This window comes from Olea europaea, chromosome 2 (genome assembly GCF_002742605.1).
Source record: "Olea europaea var. sylvestris chromosome 2, O_europaea_v1, whole genome shotgun sequence".
Classification (NCBI taxonomy): domain Eukaryota; kingdom Viridiplantae; phylum Streptophyta; class Magnoliopsida; order Lamiales; family Oleaceae; genus Olea; species Olea europaea.
In genome coordinates this window covers 30394152-30403723 of record NC_036238.1, presented here as the reverse complement: position 1 = coordinate 30403723, position 9572 = coordinate 30394152, and the positions used below count along the sequence as shown (strand labels likewise).

At 33.5% G+C, this 9572-nt stretch overlaps 1 long non-coding RNA gene across 1 annotated transcript; it reads right to left on the bottom strand.

The window, feature by feature from the left end:
- Window positions 1-240: 240 nt before the first annotated feature.
- Window positions 241-7540, bottom strand: LOC111370576. Its single transcript, XR_002698447.1, has 2 exons — window positions 7389-7540; window positions 241-762 (listed from the first exon to the last, which is right to left on the bottom strand). It is a non-coding gene; the product is annotated as an uncharacterized LOC111370576 (long non-coding RNA).
- Window positions 7541-9572: the final 2032 nt, after the last annotated feature.

Below are 9572 nucleotides of genomic sequence, written 5' to 3'. Positions count from 1 at the left end.
TTTTATATGAACCTGTTATGCCAAAACACCTTAAGAGTTTATTGGATCGTGAGATATTCAAAACAGAAAAAAACTTTGCAGAAAAGAAATCGAACACAACGATATGTTTTTCCCCTCAAAAGAGAGCCCGGATGTTCAGCTTTCGCCTAGTCACCCGTTGAGCATTCCCAAGGGAGATATAGCTCAAGATTTCACTAAGAAAAACACCAAAAATTAGTACAGATGTACGAAGGAACCAAGTTCTTTGATATCCCTTTCGTCTCCTTTAAAAAACCTAACTACAAAACTCTTAATCACTCACAGATTGTACACAACAATCTAAAATATCACAAAGTATACAGATTGAGAAGACCACGAAGAACATTTTCAATATTCAGAGAAAAGTAGAAACCCTAGTCTCTAACTCAGAGAAGAATAGAAGAGGCAAAATGACAGAATAAAACGAAGCGTCCAGAATGAGAGCCAAAATCAAGATAAATATCTGATCAGTCAACTACCACAATCCAAGGGTTGGGATGAAGCCACGTTGACGGCAGATCCCCGCCCATAAGGAGGCATAAAATCGCATTTCACAAAGACACGTTTTATCAACCCGTTAATAATAATGGTCGAAATCCATTCAGTGGATTTCTTTTTGGGCCATCAAGTAATAGTGAAGCAGCCCATTATTACTAACAACCTCCACCTTGCTAAACTATTTCTTGACTTTAATTAGTGAATCTCGAGTTTCATCTCACATTTTGGTTCATTTGCTCTCAGTACCTGCAAAAAACAAAAGAAGAATTAGTTCAAAAAATTTCAACATAAACACTTGAAGTTTTCAATGTTACACTTTCATGTAATATTCAAAATCTTCAAGCAATTTTTAAATTTATTCAGGGGTAACACTTTGGTTCCTAAATCTGATGGGTTGAATTCTGTAAGAACTTTAACCAATTCAATCAAACCCTTTTCTACCATATTTCTCACAAAATGGAATTTTATATCTATATGTTTATTCCTATCATGGTATACAGGATTTTTGCTCAAGTGTATGGCACTTTGGTTATCAGTATAAATCTTAACAGTATTATTTCCAAAACCCATTTCATTTAGTAAACCCCTAAGCCAAAGACTTTCTTTTACTGCATCACATGCAGCAATATATTCAGCTTCTATAGAAGAAAGTGCAACTAACTTTTGCAATTGTGATTTCCAACTAATGCAACCATCACACAAAGTGAAAACATATGAAGATGTTGACCTTCTTTTATCTAAATCACCAGCAAAGTCAGAATCTGTGTAGCCTTTTAACATTACCCCTTTATTGCTTCTTTTAAACATTAAACCTAAATCAGAATTTCCTTTTAAGTATCTCAGCATCCCCTTCATGGCTAACCAGTGTGTTTCACCTGGATTTGACATAACCTACTCAAGGTACTAATGCCATGAGCTAAGTCAGGTCTAGTACAGACCATAAGGTACATTATTGATCCTACAACATTAGAATACGGAATCTTTTCCATTCTTATAAATTCATCATCTGTTTTAGGTGAATTTTCACTTGACAGTTTAAAATGATTAGCAATGGGTAAGGTTACAGGTTTACACTCAAACATTGCAAACTTTTCAAGTATTTTCTTCATATAAGTGCCTCGTTTCAACAATAACATGCAATTATTCCTATCTCTTTCTATTTCCATTCCAAGAATCCTTTTTGCTTGTCCTAAGTCTTTCATTTCAAATCCAGATTTTAATTTTGATTTAATGAAATTGATTTCAGATCTATCATGGCAGGCAAGCAACATGTCATCAACATATAATAACAGATAAATGGATTCAGGTCCACCTGAACCTTTATAGAAAAAACAGGAATCATAATTGCTTTTGACAAAACCCAAAGTCTGCACATAGGAGTTAAATTTTATATACCATTGCATGGGAGCCTGTTTTAGTCCATAGAGGGACTTCTTCAGCAAACAAACCTTGTTGATCTTTGACTTTACTTCAAACCCCGGAGGTTGGTTTATGTATATGGTTTCATTTAGATCTCCATTAAGGAATGCAGTTTTAACATCCAGTTGATCTAATTCCTAGTCAAAATGAGCAGTTAGTGCCAACACTATTCTTATAGAGGTATATTTTGCCACTGGGAAAAAAATTTCATTGTAATCTACCCCCCTCCTTTTGAGTAAAACCCTTGGCCACTAATCTGGCCTTGTATCTTTTATCTTGTGAGTTAGAGTCTCCTTGTTTAATTTTAAAAATCCACTTGCAGTCAATTATCTTTTGGTCCTTAGGCCTTTCAACCAAAACCCAAGTTTTATTTTTGATGAGGGAGTTCATTTCTTCATTCATGACCTCTTTCCAGAACTTAGAATCTGGACATTTATTTGCTTCATCAAATGAAGAGGGTTTAGAATTTAATAAGTCCAGACCAGAGAAAAAGGTAACAAATTCTTCATTATTAAATCTGATTGGAGGTCTTATGTTTCTCCTTTCTCTATCCCTAGTTAACTGATAATCTGCAAGTGTGGGATCTGAAGACTCCACCTCAATTTCAGTGTCATTTTGATCAAGGTTTTCCTCAGACTGAGAGGTCTCCACCTCAATTAGACCATCTAGATTTTCAAATTCATCAGTTTTGTTTTCCAGGATGGTTTCTTTCATTTGTGCAGGTTCTGAAGTTTTAAGATCAGTTGATTTCACACAAGGCATGTCATTTTCATTGAAAATGACATTTCTACTAATTATGACTTTAAAGCCATTTTTCTCTCTAACCCACAGTTTGTACCCTTTTGTTTCCTCTCCATAACCCAGAAAAACACACTTTAAGGATCTGGGTTCTAGTTTTCCTTCACTTTGATGTGAATAAGTAGTGCAGCCAAAAACTTTTAGTTTACTATAATGAGGAATTTTTCCTGACCATATCTTTTCAGGGACTTGAAAATCAATGGCACTTGATGGACTTCTATTTATTAGATAAGTTGCTGTTTTTAGGGCCTCTTCCCAAAAGAACTTAGGAAGACCAGAACTGTACAACATGCATCTCACCTTTTCCAATAAGTATCTATTCATTCTCTCAGCAACACCATTTTGCTGAGGAGTGTATGTTACAGTTCTGTGTCTTAAGATTCCATTATCTTTACAAAACAGGTCAAATTCAGAGTTGCAAAACTTAAGACCATTATCATTTTTTAAAGCCTTGATTTTCTTATTTGTTTGGTTTTCAATCATTAATTTCCAATGTTTAAAGGTTTGAAAGGTATTAGATTTTTGTTTCAGAAGAAAAGTCCAAATTTTTCTTGAAAAATCATCTACTATTAGAAGGTAAAATCTAAAATCACTCAGAGTATTTATAGATGCTGGTCCCCAAAGATCAGCATGTAAATATTCTAGTATAGAAGTAGATTTATGAATACCAATTTTGAAAGGCAGTTTCTTTTGTTTCCCAAATACACAGTTTTCACAAAAGTCCAAACCCTTAACATTATTTTTACCAAAACATCCAAGTTTATTTAGAATTACCAGTCCCTTTTCTGAGATGTGGCCAAGTCTTTTATGCCAAATTAAATAGATTCAGAGTTTAAGGCTGTAGAACAGTGATCTGTCACAGATTTAGCACATACAGTATATATACCATTTACCTTTTGAGAGGATATTACAGTTTTACTTCCTTGCATAAGAGTTAGAAGCCCTTTGTGAATCATAATACTGTATTTTTCATCAAGCTCACCCAAGGAAATAAGATTTCTTTTTAACTCAGGGACATATCTAGTATTCTCAAGTTCTAGGGTACAACTGTTATTGAGTGAGAGTTTGACCTTCCCAATTCCCTTGATTCGACAACTCGTGTCATTTCCCATCTGAATTTGTCCTCCATTTAGGTCAAAAAATTCAAAAAAACATTCTTTTGTGGGACACATGTGAAAGGTGCAACCAGAGTCAAGGACCCATTCATTTGGGTCTCTTCTGGTGGTTGTTACTAAAACAACCCCTTGAATATCAGATTCATCTCTGCAGGCAACAGCTGTAGATCCCTCAGTATTAGACTTATCTTTCATATTTGAGATTTTCTTGAAGCAATCTTTTATTACATGGCCAGTTTTACCACAGTAATAACATTTCCTGATCTGGTTTTTAGTCTTGCATTGATTCTTATTCTTTTCTTTAAATCTGGAGAATTGAGGTTTCCCTTTCTTATTTGAGTTTTGATTGAAGGGTTGTTGTTTCTTATTTTGATTCTGTCTCTCCTTTATGAATAACCCCTCACCATACCTAGAGTCTTTAGACTCAGATTTTATTTCAAGTTCTCTGTTTCTCAGGGCTGAGGTTATTCTATCAATAGTAAGTTCCTGCCCCCCATATTCTAATGCATTTCTAATGTCTCTATATTTATCACTTAGTGAATTTAACAATGCCACAGCTTGTTGATCATTAGAAATTTCTTCTTCACAGTTTGTTAAGTCCTGAATCAGTTTTGTGAATCTGTCAAGATTTTCTTCCAGATTTGAGGTTGGATCAAATCTGAAATTGTAAAATTGCCTTAGAAGGTAGCATTTATTAGGCATGGTTCTAGTTAGATATAATATACCTAACTTAGTCCAGAGAGCCTGAGCACATGTAGTTTCTCCAACTTTCCTAATTACACTATCAGACAGGTGCAAGAAAATTGTACTCCATGCAATGTCATCTAATTCCTGTCTCCTATAGGCACTAGTTTCTGCAGGCCAATTTCCATCAATGGCTGCAGCACATCTCTGCTACAGCAATAGTGCTCTCAGTTTTTGGCGCCAGAGATTGAAGTCTCCAGTACCATTCCATCTCTCAACTTCAAATTTTTGAGACGTGGACATGATGACAGATTATGTACACAAACAAAATTTATACAACACACAGAGTATATTGATTCAGATATTTTATTGAATTAACAAAAATGACAGAATGAATAAAGCAAAAATTATAATTGTATCTACTTATCATGCAATACACAGTTCAATTCAGAGAGCTAAAAAGAGTCTAAGAGTGGTCTAAGGAGTGAAAATCCTTACAGCCCACTACTTCCTCAGATTCCCAGATCCTCGTAGGGGATCTTGGACAAAGGTAAGCAGTGGAGGATTAATTACCTTAATGACCAGCACTAAACAGATTACAATTACAATTTAATAGAATGGGGTTTTTCAGAAAATACCAAAGTCTGAAAAACTCAATGTTTTTGAATAAAGAGAACAAAGAGTAAGTGACAGAACCGGAACAAAGAGGACAATACAGGTTCAAGAAGCCAACGAGTCACCAGAACTTAGTGTGAACTCAGTAGTGAGTCAAGAACTCACCACAACCCGGATCGAGTCAACTCAACTCGCTACAACTCAGTACAGAAACAATAGATCAAACAAGGTTAGAACCGAGTTATAATGAGTTAATAACGAGTTAAAAATGAGTCATAAGAAAATTTTAAAAATTCAGCTTTCAAGAACTACAAAAAACCGATTTTCCAGAAAACCAGATCTGAGATCCCCAAGAACCATTTTGAAAAATATTGTTCGAAAAAATTCTTTTCAAAAAAGATTAGTGGCTCTGATACCACTTGTTATGCCAAAACACCCTAAGAGTTTGTTGGATCGTGAGATATTCAAAACGAAAATAAACTTTGCAGAAAAGAAATCGAACACAACGATATGTTTTTACCCTCAAAAGAGAGCCCCGGATGTTCAGCTTTCGCCTAGTCACCCGTTGAGCATCCCCAAGGAAGATATAGCTCAAGATTTCACTAAGAAAAACACCAAGAATTAGTACAGATGTACGAATGAACCAAGTTCTTCGATATCACATTCGCCTCCTTTAAAAAACCTAACTACAAAACTCTCAATCACTCACAGATTGTACACAACAATCTAACATATCACAAAGTATACAGATTGAGAAGACCACGAAGAACATTTTCAATATTCAGAGAAAAGTAGAAACCCTAGTCTCTCACTCAAAGAAGAATAGAAGAGACGAAAGGACAGAATAAAACGAAGCGTCCAGAATGAGAGCCAAAATCAAGATAAATATCTGATCAGTCAACTACCACAATCCAAGGGTTGGGATGATGCCACGTTGACGGCAGATCCCCGACCATAAGGAGGCATAAAATCGCATTTCACAAAGACACGTTTTATCAACCCGTTAATAATAATGGTCCAAGTCCATTTAGTGGATTTCTTTTTGGGCCATCAAGTAATAGTGAAGCAGCCCATTATTACTAACAGAACATACATTTTTTTTTTTTAAATTTTGTTTACCGAAAATTCTAAAAAAGGGACCATGCGTCAATAATTTATAGGAGCAGAAAGTTTTTGAAGAATTGAAGTCCTGTCTTTGGACTAATTTAAAAAAGTATTTTCATCAAATTTTCCTTATTAGATCATTGGGTGAAATTTAAGCATTCTTGACTTCTTGTTAGTAAACTTCATCTTAGCATTACAATTTTGTTAAGATATATTAGTGATTATTTGATACTTTACTAAAATATTATCAAAATGTTGAACTTGTCAAAACTTTAATTATAACTATACATTTTATGAATCCCACAACTTTTCAATTACATATTTCATGAACTTTAATCAAAATTTGTTGATACTTTTATCAAATCTTTGTAAAACAACCCCTTAATTTACGCAACAAATTAATAATTTCAATGTGAAAATTATAAGATAATACCCCTATAACTTCCAAGAAAATTCAAATATCAAATTTCAATTGCTTTACCGTTCAAATCATTTTATTTACTTCACATAAAAAACCGTTTTGAGTTAAAATAGTGTTTCCAATATTTTGCGAAAAAAAAGGGTAGTAATATGACGTCATATTAGTCTAAACTCACAATCTCAATCAATTAAATCATACTGCAATAAACTATAACAAAAAATGATGAAGAAAATTACAATATAATATCATACACAATGCATCAAAATAAATTGATCAAAGCGGTGTAGTTAGAAGCATGATTTGCAGACAAATCGACCTAAAAACATAAGAATCAAGAAAATAGATTTCATTCTTCCACAGTATATTAGTTGAAATGTATCACTGATAACGGTGATAGAAGAAGAACGAAGCGTGGGATTAGATAAGAGACCGTGACTCGATCTAGACTCCTACGTGAATTTTCCGCTGGGATTTTCTCAGATTTTACACGTATACATGTGTGTCAGTGTGTGACTATGTATATTCACACAGGAGGGACATGAATATTGGGCAATTTTGAAGGTGAAAAGGCCAATAAAATCAGCAAAACCATGATCAAAACTGGGACAAGAAGAAGAATTGGCGGTGGCGGAGGAAGTGGCGGCAGAACCAGTGGCAACACCAAGAGTGATACTGTCAACAAAACCATTATGACAATCTGTCTTAAACTATAATACCTGAACATCAAATTCTCCAATGGTTTTTTATTTTCACTACTTTTCACCTCAAAAATGCTACCCTGTGCTCTGTCCGGTACATCTTCATCTTCATCCATCAACTGAACTGAAACAACCTCAGGGCATGTGAATGCCTAGTGAATTGATTTCATAAATGAGGGGGGGGGGGGGGGGTTGAGTTTCGTTACGAGTCTTCCGACACGTCATCTTACAAAGCTCAACCATAAGGGGGGTTTGACTTGGCGTTGCGAGTCTTTTGACACGTCATCTTACAAAGCTCAACCATAATTTCAAAGTTTGGCTAGATTCATAGTACCAGTGTCCCAGTGTGTGTCTGTGCGTATTTTATATTGATTTTCCCCCCTCTTTTTGTTGGCTAAATTCATTGGCGACTTGGATAAAACAAAGCGAGAGAAGGAAAAAGTTTTGCTAGTTTTGGTTTTACCTTTTGTGATGATCCTTTGGGATGAATAATCAGCAAAGTTAGGCCAAACATTTTTATAATGAAAAAATAAATAATTACACTTCATTCACATGGTCATACTATCATAATCATATGTCGAGTTTCCGACTTGCTTCTTGAAGGATTCCATAAGACACCCCTAAGCTAGTTTTAAGGTATACGTGATTGGTATACACGTATATGATCAGAAGGGATAAATACAAGTTAACATGAGTATACCATATATTGACTAAACCCATATTTGTCTATTATTTATAAATGTTATATTCTGTCAACTTATATTTTACAGGATCGTTCGTGGGATCTACAAATATTATTCACTTATTCGCAACTATTTCTAGTTATTTATAAAATTGTTCACCTTAGTTATATTGGCTTCATTTTGGTGCCGAGCATTCATGTATTTCAAACTCGATGATCTAACCACAAGTAACCCTCAAGTACGATTGAGCAAACATTTACCTCAGACAATCATATAAACTTCTGAAAAATCTTATATCTCCCTCAGTGATGCATATTTGAAATTATTTATGCAATTAGCATTCATCTCATTTATAATCAACAAAATAAGTTGAGAAATATTTATTTGGTAATGAATTTTCTAATTAATTATCCACCATTCAATTTTTAATTGATTAATAAAGTTAATGTTAATTTAATATAATTGGTTTGAGTTACGAAATGGGTATAATTGTTTGACCTAGTTAAGAAAATTAAAGATAAAATATAAATAAATAACTCCTTTTTATTCAAAAAATTTTATACTTGAAAAATAAGATAATCTAATCTTGATTCAAATCAAACAAAATGATTGGGTTTAAGTATAATATCAACGATTTATAAAGTTTGCCCGTGTATAACAAAAGTTATCCAACAGGGACTTTAAGTATGATGTTTAATGGTAGTGCAATAAAGTGAATTAAATTGTATTCAAAAAAAAAAAAAAAAAAAAGTTATCTATTGTATTATTCACTACATATTGTATATCAAATACAAAGATGGAGTCATCATTTTTTCTTTTGTTTATTTTATTTTTTTGCTAAACAATAGACCTATATGTAGCAATCAGTTTCCTTTGATTTTCAATCTTTTTATATATGTCATTTCACCATATTCCCAACTGGTTTCATAATCAACTACTATACATTCATGCATTTAGACAAGTTCTACTCTACTTTGATTAATTTACTTGGAAATTAATATATGTAAAGTATCTTTCATGACCTATGCAGGAGAGAGAATGGATATATATATATATATATATATATATATATATGAGAATGATCATCAAATATACCATTTTTCCCCAAAATACTGAGAGTGAAGGAACCAAATGAGTCTGACAATTCTAGAAAAAGATAATTCTTAAAGCATGTTTTCCTGAGCATAAATTATGTTAAAACGTACTACTCTTTCGTATATTTACCTTTTTATTACCTATAGATAAAAGAATTACTTATTTTGTCAGGGAGTAATTAAAAATTACCTTCAAAAAAAATAATTTATTAATTTTCAACTTTAACTAACAAGATAAATTATCTACTTACAAGTGATTTTAAAGCTAACCATGTGCGCACACAAATATAAATGAGTTATTCTTGTGCTCCAATTGGGGGGGGGGGGGCGAGTGTCCATTTTGGACACCCTTATGTCCCTCCCAATGTACCCCAAGAATTATTCAATATAAATACATACATCATATTCGATATTTATGATAGGTT